General features: G+C 38.0%; 1 long non-coding RNA gene across 1 annotated transcript; it reads left to right on the forward strand.

Moving 5' to 3' along the window:
• The first annotated feature begins 1738 nt into the window (after nucleotides 1-1738).
• On the forward strand, nucleotides 1739-22469 carry LOC122326451. Its single transcript, XR_006247479.1, has 3 exons — nucleotides 1739-2356; nucleotides 21364-22114; nucleotides 22324-22469. It is a non-coding gene; the product is annotated as an uncharacterized LOC122326451 (long non-coding RNA).
• Nucleotides 22470-23302: the final 833 nt, after the last annotated feature.

A 23302-nucleotide genomic window follows, 5' to 3' on the forward strand; every position in this document is an offset into this window, starting at 1 on the left:
TGTCGTCATGAAATGAATAAAATGCCTGTCTTGTTTAAATGCAATGTGTGGACCACCAATCTCACAGCAATTAAAACATATTTCAACGCGTGTAATTCGTACGAGCGATCACACCTAAACCTACCCGTTACAAAAGTCCTGCAAAAACATAAATTACGACATAGCAAAAATGTAGAAAACAAAACTTAACTTACAAATAACATAAGAACAGCTATCTCCATTCTCGGAGTTACAAAGAAAGAGGTTTATCTTCAGTGTTAGAGGTTAAACATTTTTAAGTCACACCTTAGGCATTCGTAAGTCAGCTAACCAATTATCGTGCAATATTGTAAAGCATTACGTTTAAAAGTAACTTTGGTCAATGACAATTACATGGTACTTTAGCTTTCTTCTTAGAAGTCGACAGTGTGTCCAAAACAGTTGTGGTATTATCATAGTACTGTTTTGTAAATTCATTCTCTTTTATTAGCAAGCTGGAGGAGGACTTGCATCCACCCTCTTTCATGCCTCCACCAGAGGGGCTGAACACAGGAACCCCGCGGGGCAGCTGAAAGCACCTGCTAAGCGACGGGTGCTTCCGGACAAAGGCACCTCTGTCCAGCCTTACAACAGTGGCAAAACCCTTTCCTCCGGCCCGTCCAGCCCCGTGGTTTGCCCTCCTCCAGTAGCCTTTGCCCAGCCATCTAATGTCTAACTGTTCCACCAAAATAGTGCTGGTGCTTGGCTGGGGATCCTAAAACCTCTCTCATAACCGGGTCTTTTTTCCATCTTTTCCATCAACAGTGAAATGACTCAGTGACTTATAATACATTGGTATAACCAACCCACAAATGAACAAGATGTATTACGGTCTTACGCTACACAGGCTAACTGGAAATAAGTGTCTCTACCTACATTTCTGCAAAACTCAAAAACACATATACTTAAAAATCGTTTCAAGTCAGACTTATTATGATTTACATGTCCAGAATTTCGCACGGTTCCTTTCAGAATATTATTATGACCTAAAAAGAATTTGAACATGCCATGACATTTGAAAACTGTAGCATGATATAAACAGCTTCAAAGGCTTTCTTACGTAGAAACCGCTGCAATACGAACAAAATAAAAAAATGGCACTGTACACTTTGAAACTACCATACGGAATAGAGTAAAAAGATCCAGTTTTGATTAAAAAGTACAAGGTTAAAATTAACATATGCGCAAATTATTGATTCAAAATAACACGGATTTAGACAATTGATGGGGTGATTGATTTTCTTTTCATACAGGCCATAGAATAAAATCTACACAAAAACTGTTATATATTAACGTAACACATTGCCCATTGAAGCTCTGGTTTAAATCCCATGTAACTACGCTTCAACAAAACCGTTCCAATCAGGAAGTTGAAATGGCACGGTTGCTTCCACTAATGCATTTTTATATCAGTTTTGCATTTGTTAATACTATCGGGTGGTTTAGGGTTGGATTTGGTGTGGGGCATATTTCCAACATGAGAGCATTAACTTTTAGCAACAGTCCACAGATTACGCTGCAATACACACCTATATCGACGTAACAAAAATGTGCCAGGGTTCACGTATTGAACCTGTGTTTTAGTGCCACTCAGTGGATGTTTCTCTTTGAAACCAAGGTCAAATGCGCAGCAAGGTACGTAAAAACGGTGTTGCACAAAAAGTGCATATTTTTATAAGACCAAGGCTGGATAATCAATTTTGTTTAAATGGTCTACACTGGCCATTTCCTGTAACTTGGATGAACCAGATTTCTCCATAACCTTGAACACTGACCTCTCTATATCACAGAAATCAAATTCAGGCTAAAGCATCTTAACAAAGCCATTTTTTGGAGCATCCATCCCTAATAACTCATTTCCACCCACACCGAAGTCCATCCTTAAGACATCCAGTTTCTCCCCTGTCCATCCATCTATCATCTGGTTCTTTCACTGCAAACGCAGTCCACTTTCCCAACATCTCAAAAACCAGCCAAAATGATGTCCCCGCGGTCATCTTTACTTTTCCCAGCTCATGTACAAAGTCCTTCCACAAACTTCAAGGCGCGGGAGATCTGGTGGAGAAGCGCGTATGTGTGCAAGCGTGTGTCTGCGAGCCTCCCACCACCCCGGTGCATTAGTGAATCTACATTAATCTTGGCTGACACGGGCCAGGAAGGGCCTCTGAGAGAGCCTGGACTGAGCGCACTCACACCGCCTGCTCAAATATTTATCCAGGATGTTTTTTTCACCAGGGAAAAAGAGGCATGTCGCAGGTTAACTAGATCAAGATGAAAAAAGTCATTCAGCGGGATGCAGAGGCTCACGGGACACACAGGGAAGAGCAGATGTGGACAGGTGGGCAAAGCTGCGTTTAGTGTTATCGTAAACTGGAAGATTTTTGTCCTCCTCACCGATACATATAAAAGTGCACTGCATTGTTTTTGTGTTACGAACCTGAAATAAAATATGACGCCGTCTGTCAGCACATGCCAGGCGAAGTGTTCCCTAAAATAGCGTTTTCCAGGAGAGCGGCGTTAAGCACTGTAATCATTCACCTGACTAAATGCGCCAAGGGTGGATGAAAGCACAAGGATGTGGGCATCAAGTGGAAATACCAGATGATTGGTCCAAATTAGTGGGAGTGCATTAAGCGTGATTGCTAATTGCGCAGTGATTGTTGGAACTGTTTGATCCTGGTGGCCGACTGCATGCCTGGTGGGCTTTCCCTACCGATGCCTGAAAGAGGAACACAACAGCACGTGAGATTAGAACTACAAGAAGCTTTAATGCATACAAACAAATGTGACCCTAGCAGTCTTAAGTCGCTGGGGTATATTTGTAGCAATAGCCAAAAATACACTGTATGGGTCAAAATGATCAATTTTTTTATTTATGCCAAAAATCATTAGGATATTAAGTAAAGATCATGTTCCATGAAGAAATTTAGCAAATGTCCTACCGTAGGTGTATTAAAACGTAATTTTTGTAATGTGCATTGCTAAGAAGATTCTAGATATTCAAATTATTGCATTTCGTCCCAAATTTTGTCCAATCCTTACAAACCATACATCAATGGAAATATTATTTATTCATTTTTCAGATTATGTATAAACCTCAATTTCCAAAAAAATATCCTTATGAATGCTTTTATGGTCCAGGGTCACAATTATGCATGCATATCATGTCAAAATATTAAGATGACAAGAGTCAGTTTGAAGAAAGTATCTATTGCTCTTTGAGCACATCGCTGCATTAAATACTGAGAGAATCTGGACATTTTTAAAATAAAGTTTGATATGACTCGCAGATAGTAGAAGTTCATAGTAAAATTTTAGAATTCTGATTGCCGACTTTGGGAAAGTTTAAGACATTTTTTTTTATTCTGACTGTGTATAATAAGATATAATTTATAATTTAGAAAAATTATATATATAAATATATAACATCTATAATTAATTTCTATAATTAAATCTGTAATTACACGGTTAACCCCACCCCTAAACCTACCCATAAACATGACCATTATTTAATCACATTTCATTACATTTAATTTAATTGCATTTAATTAAGTGCAATTAAATTATTTTCTTTTATGATTTTCATGATTTATGATTTTTTTTTTTCTCAGGAGGAAAATCCTAAAATTGACTCCACAGGTTACGTTTGTAAATGACTGACTAGTCTAAAATGAGTTGAAACCGGTGTTTTAGTGCATACAATCGCAAACAATAATTAAATGTGCATGCTCTTGATTGCATGTGACAATTTGTGCATGCCTGTGTCAAAGCTTAGTTTTGCAAACATGTAAAAACCTGTCAAATCAGTCGCACAAGGTACGTACAACGTTCAAACGGTCCACAATAAATGCATTAATAATTTTGGTCTGGTTTAAATCTTGCTCACAGGAAGTGTATCCATGCAAGTTGTCACATTTATGACTAGTAGGAAAACAGAGAGCCTAATTTTTAAATAGTTACCTGATTTATCATAAAATTGAAGAGTTCATAGTACTGTAATATTAAGTAAAAGACAGTAAAAAAAAATGTATTCTTTGTATTTTGTTCTTAACTAAACATTAACTAGATTTCATTTCTGATTTTTCTTTTCTAAGGAGTGCGTCAAGCAAAAATGGGTTGCTACATTGTTCCAGAATCGTTTTTCGGCTTTAGCTTTAAAATATCTTCTTAACAAATCCAAAAAGGGTGTGAAGGCATCACCAAAATCGTTCCTTTGCCCTCCACAGGGACGCAGTATTTCCAATTGACTTGACAGTTAACATTAACATTAACAAATTCCGATATTTGTCTTGGGGATTTATTTGCATAAAATCTGCTCGCGTTTGTTCTCTGTATTGCCACAAGTGGGAAAGAAATTCCTTGCCTTCCAGTTGTTTCATTTATTGCCGCGAATGAGGTCTTTCGTGGTTTTGTTTTACACAGAGGAGTAAGATTCGGCTTTCAACAGGAGAACACGGTCATAATTCAATTACGACTCCACAAAGCAGTGAGCGCTGGATTACGGAGATAGAGAATAATTATTAGGTTAATGTGTAGCTATTGCTGAAGCCAGATGAGGACGTTTATAGGGTATACTATTTTCTATTGGACAAGGATTCTGGATTTAGACGAGTGAACTAACATTTATAAACCTGCTTTTTATTACAAAAGAACCTGTTTATTTGGATTTTGTGCGTTTCAATTAAACAGTTCAGGTTTTAAATGAAGTTTAACGGCTTGTGAACCACGTTTAAAGTCCGGTGTAACATTTTGGTGGTTTTATAAGCTATGCTACCTCTACTTTCCGATTTCCGAGTAAAACGCATGTATGCATATGACATTAGCGTTGCAAAAACTTTACTCTTTGCGTCTTTGTTCTTTACATCTGGCAATGCAGCCAGGGAATGTGTGCAGAATAAAGAGGAAGGAGATGTATTTACGGGACAGCTCAAAACATTCCACTCCATGTTTTTGTCGTCCCGATGCCGCATGAAGGCATGTAGCATTCCTCTTCAGAGAAAAAGTTACGTAGCTGGTCAAGCAGTGTTTCTAAGAAAGAGAGGGAAGAAATGTGGAGGGGAAGTAGTTGAAGGTTTAAAGAACGTGATTGTGTTTATTTGCGGGCTGTGTGTGGGATGCAGGAAGCCCCGGGGGCCCGGCCTCTCTCTGTTTGTTATAGAGTGAAGAGGAAACTGTTGGCGGTCTCTGTCCTCTAAAACCGGGATGGAGCCGCCGCGGAGCCGTTCTGCGGCATGCTGGTCGCTGTTGTTGTGGAAAGACGCTAGCTGTAACAACTTGCAATGTGCAGTTAGAAGCGCTTGTGCACAGGCGATGGGCAATAAATTAAATTGTGAGTTTTCAGTTAAAGTTTTCAGGCGGTCAAGCAACCTTTTGAATTGAATATTTTCAGGAAAATCAACTTCTGAGTATCTCATAACCAGTAAGTTACCTAATCAGACTACTTTTTTAACTCTTTTACATTTACAACAAAAATTGGGAGTGAACTTCCTTCAGCTTGAGGCTTATCAATTTCACTTTTGGTATGAAAGAACCCTTATAGTTGCCAAAAGTATAACAAAACACAAAAAAACTAAGCCCAGTTCAGGTGACAAAAAGTAATGCAAAAGTAACATAATGAATTACTTTCCATTAAAAATAACGCAATTAGTTACTTTTTATAGAGTAACGCAATATGGCCATGCATTACTTTTAAAAGTAACTTTTCTCAACACTGTTCATGATTGATCGCATATTAAGCTGTGGGAGAAATGGATAGTTCACCCAAAAATTAAAATTTGATGTTTATCTGCTTACCCCAAGGGGATTCAAGATGTAGGCGACTTTGTTTCTTCAAGATTTTTTTAACTCAAACCCTTGCAGTCTGTCAGTCATATAATGCAAGTCAATGGGAACACTGACGTAACCAAATGAAACTCTGCAGCTTGTGATGATACGTTGATGCTCAGGACAGTTATACATGAAGGTGAATCAGAGTTAAAAACGATTTAAATACTGCTCCGTTTTTTGCACAGACTGATCCTTTTGTGTCTTTACAGAGTTTAATTTAGTTTGTTTCAAAAACGTGTCCCATTGACCGCCATTATATGACTGACAGACTGCAAAGGTTTGTGTTCTACCGAAGAAACAAAGTCACCTATCCCTGGGGGTAGGATGATAAACATCAAATTTTCATTTTTGGGTGAAATATCCTTTTATGTTCGGTTGACCTTTAAATCTGGGATCATTACTCTCACGAGATATACTTTAGACATATTTAGCAAACCGAATCTCCAAAGCAGATCATCTCTGGCCTCTTTTCCTAGATGCAACTCAGAGTGTTGCAAAATACGAATGTATCTCGCTGCTCTCATTTGCCTTGAGGTTTCCCCTCCATTTCCTTTTTGGTAATTTGACATTTTCACCACATCCACTTGGGTTTCTCACTGGTGTCTTGGCTCAGAGCAGCCACGGCTTTTTCTGGAACTTTCTACCCCCTGCTAGGTCTCTCTTGTGTGGTTTTCCTCCAAAGCACATGGCTCGCGTCCCAGAGGGGGATGGAACAGCTTGCGGATCGGGGCAAACATGGTCAGGCCAGCTATAAGGCCTCTCTCGCAAGGACATAAACAGCAAACAAGAGCCCGAGGGATTTTGTTTTTATTGAGCAATTTGTTCTATTTTCAAATCTCTTCCAAGATCTTCGATTGTGGAATGGAGGGAAAAGGAACAAAAAACTGGAAAGACATGTGGCCAAACAGGTCATCCGTCCTTCTCGACACTCTATCCTTCCACTGCGAGTCAAGTACAGGCCAGAACTTTTCCTCTGGCAATCGCTGTGCTTTCAGAGCCAACACAAGAAAAATACGACCGTAAAACCCAAGTTTGTTAATGAATAATTTCCGCAGTCAAATGCTGTCCCTGTAGATTGTTTTACTTTACATGCCGCAAAATGCTGTCCGCAGATCCGGGGTTGGAATTGGGATCCAGCAACACAAAAAACCTGTAGTGGAGTTCAGCTGTGAGATTCAGAAATAGTTGAGGCATAAAGCGTGGTTTTGCATCAGGGCTAAAATTTACTCTATTTTTGGTTAAACGAACACTGGATGCAAACCCACACAAAACCTAGGCCTCCTTCAGGAAACATTTTTTGCATGCAACATATGGCATGCAATACAGTGTAAAAAAGTAAATGCTGTTTACCTGTAACTACCGTTGGAAGATTTTACCTACGGTTCACGGGGAATACAAAACTGCTCTTTTCCATCCAACAAAAGGTTTCTGCGCTGGTGAATGCACACAAACTTGATTGCGCAATAAACCATTTGGGAGAACTTACCTAACCCTAAATTTAATGCGCTTAAAGACAGTGTGATTATTTAGCAATTGCGTTGAAGACTGCGCTGCACTAATTTCATTAAACAGTGACGGCAGCATTCATTTGGAGTCTGGAGACTTTTATTGGTACCATAAGAGAAGCCCCAAACATTCACAATCTCGCTTTAGGTAACACAGTTTACTGCCTTTTTAAAGCATCTATTTTCATCCTGGCCCAAACACCTCTGCCCTTCCCTGCCGCCTCACTACCGGGGCTGGAAGGAGCTCATTTAGCAGACAGCGGGACAGCTCGCACTCACAGAGTCCCAATAATGCCTCCACACTGAGCCATGGGCGACGGAGGAGGAGCAGACAGCGTCACTTAGCACTTTATGGATCATACTTCCTTCGCACTAATGCTCAGATTTACTGGCCCCGGCTGAGCAGCGCATGAATTCAGGGAGCGCCAGTCTCCGGTGGCGACTGGCCTCTACGACTCGCTGTCTCTTTATCATACCACAGCACAAGGAAGTATTATAAAAAACACAGGGTGACCCCTGCTCCCAGGAAAGAGGAGGTAAAATTAACACAGGGAAATAATTAACCCAATCCAGGTCCAGGCAGGCTAGTTTACGGTCACCCAGTAAAAGACAGCGGGATGTCTGGTTCTAAAAAGAGCATGGGTTAATGTTGCACTTAGCTATTTGCTGTTTTTTAAGGGTCAGTATTGATTGTAAAATTGGGATACAGATAGCAAAACATGCCAAATAAACGAATTAATCACCACAATAAATTATGATACCAATATAGATGACTTATTTATATGTTTTTAAGAAAACTAAATTCTCCTTTGCTAGGTTATATTTTGCCCGACCACTATCCGGTGTAAAAAATCTTTGGCAAATAAATATGTGGATGATCCACTGTGGTGACTCCTAACGGGAACAGCTAAAAGTAAGAGAGAGAGAAAGAGCTTCAACAAAAGTTTCACCACACAAAGAATGCAAATGACTTTTATTAAATGTTCCATCTGGGTTTGATTTATAAACAAATTACCCATTAAAAAGGTCTTTTGGTGTGTAGCCTATACATTTTGAGCTGCGGGTCTTACAGGTTTCAAAAGGTCTGGTGTGTTATGTCAAATTAGATAAATGCATTGACAGCATTAAAATAATTATTTAATAAATCATGTACATTAACAGCCCTAGTTTATTAAATTAAACACACAATGAAAAAAAGCAAATGCTCTGTGAGATTCTGACTTTACCATTCTTTACTAACATTTGTGATTAGCAACTGATGCTAATGGCTCACATAGTAGACAGATGAGAGATATAGACAGATACATTCATGCTTCATGGAAGATACTTTTTAAACATTCATAAAGCAGTTTGTTATTCCTCTGAATTTGTTTTGTGGTGTGTTGACCAGTGATCAATTAAAATAGATTAAAAATAACCCATGATTTACTCACCCTCAAGACATCCTAGGTCTCTGTTTTATTTCTGATAGGTTTTACTTTGGCATTTGATACAGCTGATCATAATATTCGTATTGATTGTCTTAGGGATCAGGTTGGCATTCAGGGCTTAGTCCTTAAATGGTTTTCTACTTATTTGAAAGGATCTTTTCTGTCAATAAAGGGTATTCTTTTTCTGTTGCCCTTCTTGTGTGGGTGGTCCGCAGGGCTCTATTTTGGGACCAATTTTAATTTTCCTTTTATATGCTACTTCTAGGTTCTATTTTTTTTTTTTTAATTTGGGACTCACTATCATTTGTATGTGGATGATTCTCAAATTTATGAAACGTGCATAAATGTGCCATTCAGTCTCTATATGAATGCTTGACTGAGGTTAAGTGCTGGTTGGCATATAACTTTCTACAGCTGAATGAGGATAAAACAGAGATGATTTTATTTGGTAATAAAGGGTGTGCAGAGGGTGTTTATAATTGCCTAGGGATGTTTCCTGGGGGAAAAAAAGTGTACAGTGCGAGAAGCCTTCGTGTTATTTTTGACTCTGACCTTAATTTTGATGAGCAGATTAACGCCGTTGTTCATCTTAGGTCTATATTCTCTTTTAAAAATATGGAGAAGACAGGTTCATGCCATTGTATCATCCTGTTTGGATTATTGTAACGTGTTATCTGGGTGTGAATCAGACCTCTCTCTCTCTCATTTGCAGCTTGTTCAGAAGTCAGATGCCAGACGTTTAACAGGAACTAAGAGAGAAATATTACTCGTGTGTTCATAAAATTGCATTGGTTACCTATACGATACATAATTCATTATAAAGTGCTGTTGTATGTTTTTAAGGCTCTGCATGGCCTAGTGCCTGAGTATGTTTCTGATTTAATCAGTCTCTGCCAATCCAGAATATCTCTTTGCTCCAGTAGATGTTGTTTAAAATGTAATGGCTATCAGGCAATTTCTGGAATGACGTTGCACTTCTGTCAAATCTTCTCCAACTTTGAGTGTACTTCAGATTGTGCTTAAAACGTATTTGATTTTATTAGCATTTAAAATGCTTTGTAAGCTGCGTATTCTTTCTCTCCATTGATTTTATATTTTTATTCTATTTTTAATTAAGTTTTTTTCTTTTATCCTTCTCTGTACAGCACTTGTGGTGTTGAAAGTGCTCTATAAATAAAGTTCGAGTTGTGTAGGTGTATATGACTTTTTTTCCTTTCAGACTCTACAATGAGAGTTATATAAAAAAAATGTCCCGCCTCTCGCAAGCTTTATAATGGCAGTGAATGGCGATTTTGAAGCCTAAAAAAGTGCATCCATCCGTCATAAAAATGACCTTCTTTTACAAATGCATAAATACAAATACACATTTTTGGACTTCAAATCAATTCCAGTTGTATTAATCTAAAAGAAGAAAGTCATATACACCTAGGATGGCTTAATTTTTACTTTTGTGTGAACTATCCCTTTAAGGCGGATGCTTTAGTTATAGATTTTGGTTTTGATTTAAGTGACTGACTCAATAGTACGGTAGTTATTAAGTTTAGGTATTGGGTGGGATTAGGGATGTAGAGTAGGATATTAATATGTGCTTAATTAGCACTAATAAATGGCTAATATTATTGTAATATGCACGCTAATAAGCAACTAATAGGCATCACAGTAAAGTGTGACCAAAATTTGAAGTATAGTTTGAATATTGTGACCACACATGTGTTACAAAAACTGCAATCTCTGTTTTTAGGTTTAAGAAAGTAGCAATATTTTCCAAAGCCCCCTCCTGACCCAGCTCGAGTACCTGCTGGTTTATTCCACTGTGGTGAATCTCTCGGAATGAACATGATGATAAAATGACGTCAGGCAGCGGCTTCGACTCTCAGACAGAATTCCTCACCGATGCGCTGTGCCAGGCTTAGAGAGTAACATTCTTCCTGCAGAATAAATAACGTGTTAGCCGACGAGCGGCGGGAGACAAACGAATGCTTCTCGCCGAAGATGAGGTCAACGTGACGCGCGCCACTCCTGCAGAGCTCGGTTCCGTGTGCTCAGCCACGTAGATAAATTATCTGTTTGTTTTTGTTAACTTGACAGCAGGAAAGAGTTGGGATTAACAAGTGCAGGGCTCGAAAGCAGCAAGCCTCAAAATGGTTGTGCAACCAGGCAAGTGCTACGACACACACACACACACACACACACACACACATAGACACCACTCCCTGAAATGCGAACATGCTGCTGTAGATGTATGGACAACAGTTTATGTAATAGCCCATTTAGCTGTAGCCCAATTGCCTGACCTGAATATTTTAGCTGACAAAGTACAACATGTTGGAATTTCAGCAAGCACTGAAACCTAGTGGCTTCAAAAGCATTTTCTGAAGCATTTTATCTTGTGGTAAATCACCGCACGTTGAGGGACGCACCAAATTTGTATATTTCCCAGGTGTAATTTCGGCCCATGACTCCAGGCAGATGCAGTCCAGTTGTTTAGTTTTGTTTGATGATGCTCGAGTACCGCGGTTTCAAATAGTTCTGCAGATTCTCAGTTGGATTGAGATCTGAGCTTTGACTGGACCAGTGTGGGACACTCAACTTGCTGTTCTTGAACCACTCCAGCGTGTTTGAGATTGTTTTGCTGAAAGATAAACCGTCTCCCGAGCAGTTCCAATCTTGCAGCCGTTCCATTCCTCCTTCTGTTTTAACACAAAGCTCAGCCTGGGCTGATGAAAAGCAGTCCTACAGCATGACGCTTCCATGAACTCGCTGTAGCTGTTGTTTACTGAGAAGTGAACATTGTTAGATGTTGTATCGACCCTTGTAAACATATCTTGGTCCCATTTGACCACAAAATCTTTGTCTACATTGCAACTGGGCCAATATTACAATTATTCGGAAAGACAGGCACGCTTCCAAATGGTTATTTTAAATAGAATAAATTGTGCAACACACCCATACAGGTCGCTTTTATGATGTCCTATTGATGTGGTTGACTGGCACACCCTTAATCTGAAGTCATTTACTGCACTTACTAGCACCTTCAAAGTGTTTTTTGTTGGTTTCTCTTGGGACTTTCCTTTTTGAAAGGAATACAAAATTACATTTTCAGGATTTTAACACTTTTTTTTTTTTTTTTTTTTTTTAAGAAAAACTAACGAGATCTTGATACATTTTACAGGAAACAAGACTTAATATCAGAAGTCATTTTGTTTCTCAAATTTCTCTTGGGACCTTTTTAAAGGAGTACAAAGTTAAAAGGCCTGGAAAGGCTTTGTTTTTTTGTACAATAATGCAATAAGTAAAACTATATATATATATATATATATATATATATATATATATATATATATATATATATATATTATTAAAAATAAATATTAATAATAATTTTAAAAAATTTAAATGACTATCTTAGCATACTTCAATTATTTTCCATAACAAGTAAGCATTCTTAAATCACGCTAAATTTACTTAGAAATGTCTTCTAATATTATTTTTATAAAAAAAGCAAAAAACAGCTGCCAGTAGGTGTAAAATAGTAATCGTGTTTTCCTTTTGAATTAAGATTAAAATACCTGGTAAGAAAATAATTTTTGCAGCGTGCTTACATTGCCACTGTAAATAATTTGCCTAGTAAAATAAGATGACAGTATTTGTATCCGATGGCAGTGGAACATCCGATCAAATGTTGCAATAGCTTATAGCCTGCAGCACGCATGCTAACATCTTCACCAGGTGGAAGTTCTGCTATTTTATTTGCACTGAGCAGACACACTCAGCCTTGTGCTGAAATGTCCTCCCAGAGATTTATTGACCCAGAGGCCCTGTTCGGCACTAGAGAAACCCGCCAGGCAAGCCAGAGGAGGAGGAGGACACTTACAGTGCGATGAGGAGCACGAGGAACACAGCTGGTCCTGCTCATGAGCGAAGAATTTCCTAATATGTCTCATTTTTATCAAGCAGGCTCATCCATTAGGATGAAATATTACCATGCATCACTTCACGCTGAAAGTATGAGTAACAGCTCATAATGGAGAGGCACAGCTAGAAGGTTAAAGATACATGTTAGCGAGTAGCTAAGTAGCTGCCACTGTTCAGTTGTAAACAAAGCGCGGATCTGCCAGGAAACGTCTGGACAAAATCCAGTGAAACACGTTCAACAAAATGTTGCCAAAAATGGCTGGTCGGGTCAGTTTTAGTGTATAGGTGTTATGCCTTGTTCGCAGCAAATGTGCGGGAAAGGTCACATTTTACCGTTCGAATAGGAATTTGTGCAAGCGTACGTTTTGCACAAGGGGCGGATAAAAACAAAAAGATCCTGAGATTTCGCTCACGTTTAGGTTGGTCGGGCAAATTCGCAAGCTGTTTAGTTTGAAAAGAACTTCAGGGCGAGCAGCGTTTCTATGCAACTGACGATATGAGTCAATCATGAATGAATCATTCGTTTTGAATGAATCCTTTATGTGACTCGGGAGTAACGAGTTGTATCAGAGGATGATTTGTACATATTTTTATGACCGCACATGCACGACATCCTTTCATTCATGACTTGGGAGGTGAACTAATCAATTATATTTCCTGTACATATGACTCAACAGTGCAAAATTCTGGTACAGGAAACAGAATTGATTAGTTCACCTTGTGTGTCTTCTGGTCCATTTTTTTGTCACATGACAGCTGCACAGGCTATGTACACAATATAAAAGATTAGTTTCAGAAGAACAGACGACTCGGACCGGTGAAGGGACTCGGGAGGTGAAATAATCGTTTTTGTTTTTGTGTACAGCCTGTGCAGCTCTCACATGACAAATTAAATACAGTGGTACACAAACAAGTACTTGAGTAAAAGTACACTGTAAAAATTACATTGATTTTAACTGAAAAAAAATGAAAATGCTACAGTAAAAACCTGTTAAATAGTTAACGGTAAATTACTGTAAAATTTACAGGGAAAACTGTAAATTGACATTGAATTCCCTGCATTGCATTTAACATTTTGTTTGAATTTGATGTTTTTTCTTTACGATTACAATGTTTCTTCTTAGTATTTCTCATCAGTTATGCTTATTAGGGTTGTTTGATGCAACTAATGTTGTTAAATTTATGTTAATTGCATATTTTGTTTTACCCCGATGGTGTTTAGTGTTTGCGTCAGTGACACTGAGAACCTTCTATATATGTTATTATTGAAAAGCTGCTTGTGATGGGCTTTGTGACTTTCTCATCAGTGTACAAAACAGATTTATGTACTTTAATAGGTTGGTATTTTAATGTGGGTAACACTTTATTTTACACAATCCCTAATCCTACCCAATACCTAAATTTAGCAACTACCTTACTATTAATAATAAGCAGCAAATTAACATTTTATTGAGGGAAAAGTCATAAATAATAGTTAACAAGTGTTACCTAGTTAATGAAATTACAGTATTTAACTGTAAATTTTAAGTAAAAAAAAAAAGTAAAATCTAAAATATTGTTAACATATTTTTTATAGTAGAATTCTGGCAAAGCTGCCAGTTTTTCACCGTAAATGTTTCGGAAATTTTATTACAGTCCTAAAATATTACTTCAGTAAAAGTATTAAGTACTCTTTTTTTAAGACAGTTTTTTGTTTTTTAAATGTTCTTTAATATTGAAACTAAAGAGTACTGATCAATTAATTTTTATCTTATAATTATACCTTAAGAATTTTACATTTAAATATTTTATATTATATATTTGATATAATCCTACTGCTCAAATTTTTTTGTCATACACTAATATACAGAACATATATATATATATATATATATATATATATATATATATATATATATATATATATATATATATATATATATATATATATATATATTGTCTGACATTCACAAATGATTATTTCAGAGCAATTTGCAAAATTATTTAACTTAATGCTCAAATGCACGTCATCTGTTATAAAATACACAAGCATCATTCTGGGAAGCAGATATCCTCATCCCACTCCAAATTCAGGCACAGCCGAAGTCGAACGCGGCTGAAGACTTCTGTTCACTTTGTCACGGCAAATCGCTTTCGGTGTGAACACCCCATAACGCATTCGGAGGAAGCTGAGGTTTAGTTTACTGGGGTTCCCCGTACAAGGTGCTGATGACCAGTCAAGCAGAAAAGACCCCCCAGGTAAACTATTAACATACTGTGACCTCTGACCTCCCACCTCTGACCTGATAAAACGGAGTCTTAATGGAGGCCAGACGCCAGCGCGGGGCGACGGTGTGGCCCATGGGAAGGACGAGTGTCTTTCGATTTCAAGCACCCACTGAAGAGGCCCAACGAAGAGGAGGAGGACAAGAGAGGAAGTTTATACAGCCGACTTTCGGGGAGCCGCAGGAGCGTTGCTATTTATAAAAGTAGCAATCCTTTGCTAAAATTAATAAATACGCACAATTGAAGGCATCCTGTTATTTTGTGGCCAGGACTGAGGAAGTTATTTTGTGGTACACTGATAATTTTGGTTAGAACACCAGGCTATAAATACTGTCAGCACCGCTCCCTCCCAAACTCCAAATGAAAATCCGGTGTTTAGGAAAACAACTGCAGGGGGAAAAAAAAGGAAAAAAAAAAGATGGAGGTGGAACATTTTTGGAGCAGGAGATTTAAAGGAAGACTCTTGTGTTTGAGCACAGCTTACAGACCGTCCGTGACCCCCGTCGTCGGCGTCACAGATGACTGCGAAGGGAATTTTGGAAAACCGATACGGTCACAATGTAAATACTGTGATTGAAATGCTTTCCAACGTACACTAACACGGTATTCAAAGCAGCAACAGGAAATTGGTCTGCCCACAGTAAATGTGAAACTGCTGCAGAACATGACAAGATTCTATCCAATGAGAGTGTTTTTTATAGACTCCTGGTCCTCTGATTGGACAAGCAGCATTCCAAGATGCTGAAACGAGTGCCATGTTTGATAAAACAGAAAGTCTCAGCTTTCGATTTAAACAACTTTCTCATGACGTAACATAAACGGCCTTGTTGCACGTTACATGTACTAATAACACTTTAAAAATAGATTATTAATAATTAAATGCAACTAACCGTAGTAAATGCACGTTGTTGAGTAATATTACTCGGTGTGTAATGAAGTGTAATGAAACATTTTGACAAGAAAACAATGTCAGACAGTGAAAGCAAACAAACGGCATTTGTTTATTAATTATTAAGTTATAGCACTAAAAAAATCACATTGCAGGAAGTTATCAGTAAAGTAACATTTATTTCAGGAAAATCTTAAAGTTTCATAATACTAAAATGTTTAAGGTGAGGCTAAATGGATCACTAAAATGGATTTTTTTTCCATATGCATATGAATTATATTATACATGTGGTACATATTTACTCAATTTTGGTATAAATGTTAGTAAAATCTAATTTTACAATGTGCCAATAATTTGACAGTTATCTTCCCTAGTAACAGAGTAATATATACAGTAATACATTTACTATGTTATAGTTCAAATCTAATAATATATTTACTGACATATAGGAAAAGGCTTACTGATATAAAAGGTATAATTAACGTTTATTTAGAGTACTTGTGTATATAATGCACATTTCTTAATATTAACCCTATGTGTTTCGGACTGTATGTTTTTTTTTTAATAAACATCAGTTTTTTATGCAATATATTAAAAACATAAACTTGCAACAGTTGCACTTCTTCTGCACAATTAAATTTCATTTGAAAATAACTCATTTTATAAATTCGTTTTTAGTTTAGGCAGACTTTAAATATACCAGCAGGGCGTTTTTATTAACTACACAAATACGTAAATGTATTTTTGTAGTATACTTTGCATGAAACCTTAGTAATTTTTTTTTTACTACAGGCCATTTTTACAACAGCATGTTATTAGTTATTATAACAGCTAACATTTAAATGTAAATATGGGTCCAGCTCAGAGTATAAAACATAATGATTATGTCAAGCAGAGATTATATATATATATTATATTATATATTTTATATATATATATATATATATTTTTTTTTTTTTTTTTTTTCTCTCAGTGCATAAAAAGTAAATATGAGTGCTAGGCCAATCCCAACCAAGCAACTGACCGAATGTTTTGGGAAACACAAAATGTTTCAGCAGGCTTTGGGCAACTTTGCAAAGAAGCCATGCAAAGCAATAATGCTGCGATGATGGGGCCTGCTTTGTTCTGACAGCAGGAGAGCAGGAGTGGCTGTTGAAAGGAGCTCTTTTTTTTGCTGGGTTTTGTTTGTTATTTGATGTAGCTCAGTCTACAGTCTTGTCAGTTGACCATAACTCAAGCGAACGTTGCTGGGGCACTCCAGTCAATTATGTAGAGGCAGCAGACAGGGTTAGTTAGTGGTGGATAGGTGGGAGAAACCTGGGGTCAAGCCCCAATCAACACTCCCCCCCTACTGGTCTGTCAAGTGCCATTTTCTACTGACGCCAGCGCCGTAAAACTCAGCCGAGGTTTAGGACACACAAAATGGCTTTTATGACTTAACAGAAACTGTTTTACAATAACGCTCAACACTCGACATAATGACATTCCCAGCTTCTGTGATTATCTGGGGCCCGATATGGATGGATATCAAAAGACATTTGGATAACTGTTGTAAAATATGCATATTCAGCCGCACAGGGTTCTTACTTAAATAAGTAAAAGCAAACTCAGCGTTCATGCCAGCCACCACTGTGTTATTCACTAAAAAGTCAACATTAACATAGGGCATAAACAGCTTCCTTTGGTTCCGGTGGTCTCTTCCATGTCGTCCCAGTGTCCTGGCCCCCAACAGAGAAGGCAGGCAACAGGGGCCACCATGACCCCAGCATGTTGCCGCGGGATATGAGCTGGAGCCAGCTTGGCTTGTTTAAGGCTTGTTTATGGCCTCTGAGAGGCAGGAAGTGCCGCCAGGGATTCCTGTTGGTCCTGTCTTGTAGTTAATTTTACAGCCACTTTTTATTTACTGATAGTTACACTCGGGCCCTTGTCATTCATAAGGAAACATGCAGAGTTTGAGCTTACGACTGACACCCCCGACCACTCTGTTCCCTCTGTCCTTCCTGAACTCCTTCAAATCCTCTGGGGGGAAAAAAAGAGGTTTTTGCGATGCCAACATGGAGATATCGTTGCTTTCAATCAGCGCGCCGAGCCCAGACAGTTATTCCTGGTCATCGGAGCGGATTGTTTATTCCTGTCGTAATGTGTTTAATTCTGTGGAGGATGTTTTGATTTGCCACCAGGTCTGTTTTTCATTGGAAGTTCATCGGAGATCAGCTAACCACAAGCCATCGCCCTGTAGATGGGAGGAAGCAACCGAACAGAATCTGAGAAGTGAAAGACGCAATGAAGACTACACTCCAGCTGTTTCACGTCCAGCGTTTCTAATGAAGGATCCAGAATCTTGAGTGATGATTTAGATAATTGGTTTAATGGCAACATTTAAACTTTGTTAAACAAAATATTGGTTGTTAAGTGACGGCAAGTATAGTCCTCGAATTGGTTCTTTTTGAACAAACGTACTTTTTACTTCACCTGATATCGATGTTAAGTTCTTATATTACATATTGACGTCTTGAGCCTCATCTTGACACTATTTGCATGCATTGTGTAATTTTTAAAGTACCATTACCAAGATTCATTAGCTAAGCAATGTGCTAAGTTTCAACAAGTGGTTACAACCAGTCATAAGTTTTCATATCTGTTAAAAATTGTACTTATATACATAAAAAAAATACATAAAACGGGATGGCTCATGTCGTCATAAAGTGAAGACACCATGCCGCCATATTGGTATTCCTATTCATTGTGTTGAATGAATAGGAAATCGCATCTATTTTCAACGTTTTCATATATGAAATATCCCTTTACATTCACAAATGTCCTAAGCATGTAAACGATTATTTGTTTAATGTCGGAATATCCGCTGCTTATTAAAAAGTTACGTTCATATAAACGTCAAATGAACATAATGAACATCAGATGGATGAGATCCTCAGCATATGCATTACAAATGACAAAGTGCACATTCTAATATCTGAATAAATATTTACGCTTTGTATACAAATATGTCTTCATTCGCCTTACGGTTATTTAATGTTTATGTCATTTTTAGTTTTTCATCATATAGTAGGTTAACCGCAAATGTTTCAACAACGATTATATGTATTTTACATTCGAAAGTAAAGCGAATGACGATATTTATTTATGTTATGTGATCTGCGTGACCTTGTCAGTAAAGTCCACTTCAACTGGTTTCCTGTTTAGGGAGTAGGGAGCACTGAACACTGTGTACTAGAGACCCTGTCAACTGGAACACACCTAATGACTTTGTATGTTTTCTGATACAAAGTCACTACGTTACAGAAACCTATTAGAATAGTAAAACCAGGATAGTTTGACCTTGTGCGGAGATTTTTTGATCACCATGAAAAAACAAGCTTTTAAATAAGACGGAATGAAGTTTTTTGAAAATCTAAAGAGGTCGGTTTAGAAATTCAAGGTTGTACAAAAAATTACATTTTAGAAATGTCCTCATAAAACACGGACACTGGTATGCTTGTGTATGAACTAGGTATTAATGCAGTTCTCGATGAGTGTTGATTTAAGACAAATGCTGGTGACGAATAGTGAAAGCCAACAGAGTCAATCCACGAAGTGTTGGTGTATGCCATGAATCCAATTAATAGTAAAAATCTACATTTGTAACTGTTGCGCTTTTCTTGTGTGCATTTTAAGAAACATTCAGTTGTATGTAATGAGTTCAAAAGTACGATGCAAGCTGCTTTTTTTTTTTACGTGGTGCTCCAATCTCTCCCAGGATTCACTAGTCCAGGAACATGTTTATGTGACCGAATGGCCCTCATGTGACAGATAAGGGCAGGCAGGGTAAACAGGAGCTAAGATAGCATGCTGATAGAGTGTTCCTGGACTTCCGGTGCTGCATATTTGCCATCTGATCAAGTGGGCAGTGAGTGTGTGGGAGTGTGTGGAACGAAGACTAGCAGACTTGTGTCATCTGCGCTAGGCTTCTCACCTGATAAACCACAGCACAAACACTGTCAGATTCCGGGGCTGTGAACCATACAGAACTGAACTGTTAAATGCCAAAATCACTTCCTGAATGATTTCTGTCATTCCGGTTTAAATTCCAATTCAAAATAGCTTACATGGCCAATTCGATTCAGATTCCCTTGCATTCCCTTCTCATTATTCCCAAATGTCTGTTTGGGACAGTAACGTTTCCACATCCAGCTGGGTCATCAATCAAGCTAAAGAGCAACTGTGCAAACTGATCTCAGATCTGCTATGTCACCATCAAAGGCTGTAATTATGTGCCTCAGGTTAAACTGTGGACTGCAATCCTGACACCCCACCTGAACAAGCAGCAATAAACACCACAGCAACCGGATGTGGACCTTTAGGGCATGGGTGAGGGGAAATAGACAAAGATGGTGAGAAAGTGTAAGAGAGGGAGAGGGACGGTCACAAATAGCTGTCACATTCAAAAGCCTGACTATTGTAGTAAAAGCAACAGTGAATATAGCACTCAAATCTGAGTTCTCAAACGTCAAGCAGGACAAAAAAAGAGGATGTATGTATTTTTTAAATAAAAAAAAAATGACCCGAAGTTAAAAAGCTTTTATTAAAAATACGAAAAAGTCAATGAGATGGGATGATAACTAGGTGCCGCTGCTAAATAAAAAGCATAACTTAAGGTCATGCAAAGCAATGTATCATTACGTAATGTGTACCAGTTCAACATAATGAAAGTATCACACCCTATAAATAATTGAATGACAAAGCATTTCCCATTCCCTTCACATCTGTGTATCGACAGCAAAGTTTTATAATGGAGTACCCTGCACATTGAAAAACAATGCTATAGGGATGTGTTGTAATTAGTGCTGTTTACTTGATATGTGTGCTGTGTATATTTATTATGTACTTACATAAACACACACGCATACAGTCCTTTATGAACATTCTGGCGACAATAAGTAACTTTGCACCTACATGTCAACTAACTTTCAATAGAGTATAAGTAGACCGTCTGAATATCATCTGCTAACTCTTTATTGTGATGATCTCTCAACAGACATTCGACTGACTACAGATAACTTATTCTAACCCTAACCCTATCAGTCAACTAACACTCTATTGAGAGTCAGGAGATATGTAGTTGCAATGTTACTTATAGTCAATAGAATGTGTTAAATGGACCATCAAAATAAAGAGAAAACTATATTTTTTATATATGTACGTTAATACATTTATTTATTCACATCCTTAGTATGTATAATTATATTTATATTTAATTTTGCTTAAATATATACATGCACCTGTTTGTATTTATATATAACATACACAGTAATATACATATATTGTGTAAACAAAATCTTTTATTTTGGCTGTGATTAATTGCGATTAGTCGTTTCACAGCACTATTTGTATTTGCTATTTTAAATTAGCTGGTTTTATATATTGCTGGCATTGCTTCAGGTAAAAAGGGGTTTAACTCTTAAAGCCACCGGCACCTCCATCACCAAGGTTCTCCCTTTCTTTTCATCCCATCCAGCCTCGGTGGAGTGTGACAGTCAAGGCGTGAAGATGGAGTTCAAAACAACAACATACCTTCAGAGTCAAGAAACAAGAGAGGACGCCTTTGTGTCCCACAGCCCTCATAAAGCCCATCTGAGCTGCCCCTGGGAGCTCACAAAGACTTGTTTACCTTTGGAGAGCAAGTGCAAAGATTTTGAAGATTTTAGATATACCTAGGATAATGGGAAATAAAAATTCTATTAAAAGAAGCTGACTGTAGTGTTTTACTGTAAAACAAGAATGCTTCCTTTGGTGACAGCTTACTAGAATTGTTTAATTCAAGTAAAAAAAACGAAACAAAAAAACAAGTGTATAAATGATCTAACTACATTACACCATCGCAACTATATCAGGAATACCTGCTCCTTAAAGTCACAACTTTTTAAGTGTAGAAAACCGTATTACGGTGTCAAATGTTGGTTCTGTTGTGATAAATGTGAACTATTTCTACTTTCATTGTAAGGTCACATGCAAAAGCTTGTTTTCTTTTTTTGTTTCTGTGCTAACAGCAGCATGTTCACGATAGAGCCTTGAGGTCCTGCTGGAAGCACAGCTGAGCCGAATGGAAGGGTGGCGGATCAGTGTGGGAAATTGGGAATGTGCGGTATGCCAGATTAGAGGAAATCTGCTGGTCGTTCTGATGAGCACTGTTAGAGCTCTGCTCGGAAAGAAACAAGGAACTCTGCATGAGCAACTTTCAACATGCTTGAAAGTTTGTTTTGAGACGGGTAATGCCAAAAATATAGCACCCCTACTTTACTGATGTGTAGGTTACCACCATCTAATGTAAGAATACAATGCTTTGTGTTGCATGAGTGCCTATGCTGTTGTCTTTAGTACTCAACGTACTTCTTGAAAAGCCCTTCTGTTGTGTACTTTTGCTGTTAAAATACACCTCAGACTGTTAATCATCACTATTCTCCTGTGCTGTATACAGACTTGACTTCAACATGGCAGGCTGCACATGTAAAGCCGCTCCACACAAACAACACAAAGTCACCAGGAAGTGCCAACAATACAGACAAGGCTGAAGGGGTTAAATGCCTCATTCATTCTTGCTCAAGGGAAAAAGGGAGAGAAGAAAAGGAGGGGTGGAGGGGAGGGAAAAAAATAAAAGACAAAGAAGCAGGCACAGCCCAGCCACCTGCCACATTCCCCGACAAGAATCGAGCCAGCGGAAGGAGCCATTTCTGCAGGAAGCCACGGCGGCTCAGGAGAGCCTCTTAAACCCATTACGGTGGCGAGAGCCAGCACGCTTGACTAGAGGATTTCAAAGCAGGAAGGAGCCTCAGCCATGCCCACTCAGTCCAAAGAAAGAGAGGGAGAGAGGGCTGAACTGATTAAAGAACGACTATAACCACCAGCAGCAGACTTCCTTACACCTGACTCCACCAAGAACGGGTTACACCAAACAAGCTCAGGTAGTTACTACTGACACAATTTAGCCAATCTTTGAAGGCCCCATTTGTCTTCAACGCAAAGCACACCATAGCTTTTCGATTGTTGTGGCACTCAACGAAAACCAAATTAAGATTGCTTGCGTCAACTCCAGTCCACTCAATGCAGGTGGTGGTCATTTCTCAGCAGTTCATCGACCCCAAGATGTTACTGTAGTTCTAGAATAAATGCAAACATGCGTTAAGTCTTCTCACCCCAAAAAAAAAAAAATCTATAATAAATGTGAACATGCATTAGTTCATCAAAAAACTTAATTCTTCCTGCTTACATAAACAAAACAGATTTAGCATTCCTCAAAATGAATAAAAACTGTGAAATGCAACTCAGAATAAGATGCAAAATTGCAATAATTAAATATTAAATAACACGTATGCCATTTAATTAACCAATGACTTTGCTGCTGACCTTGAATTATCCACTTCAGCCATTCTAAGAATACTCTACATAAACATTTGTCT

Source organism: Puntigrus tetrazona, chromosome 21, assembly GCF_018831695.1.
Source record: "Puntigrus tetrazona isolate hp1 chromosome 21, ASM1883169v1, whole genome shotgun sequence".
Classification (NCBI taxonomy): Eukaryota; Metazoa; Chordata; class Actinopteri; order Cypriniformes; family Cyprinidae; genus Puntigrus; species Puntigrus tetrazona.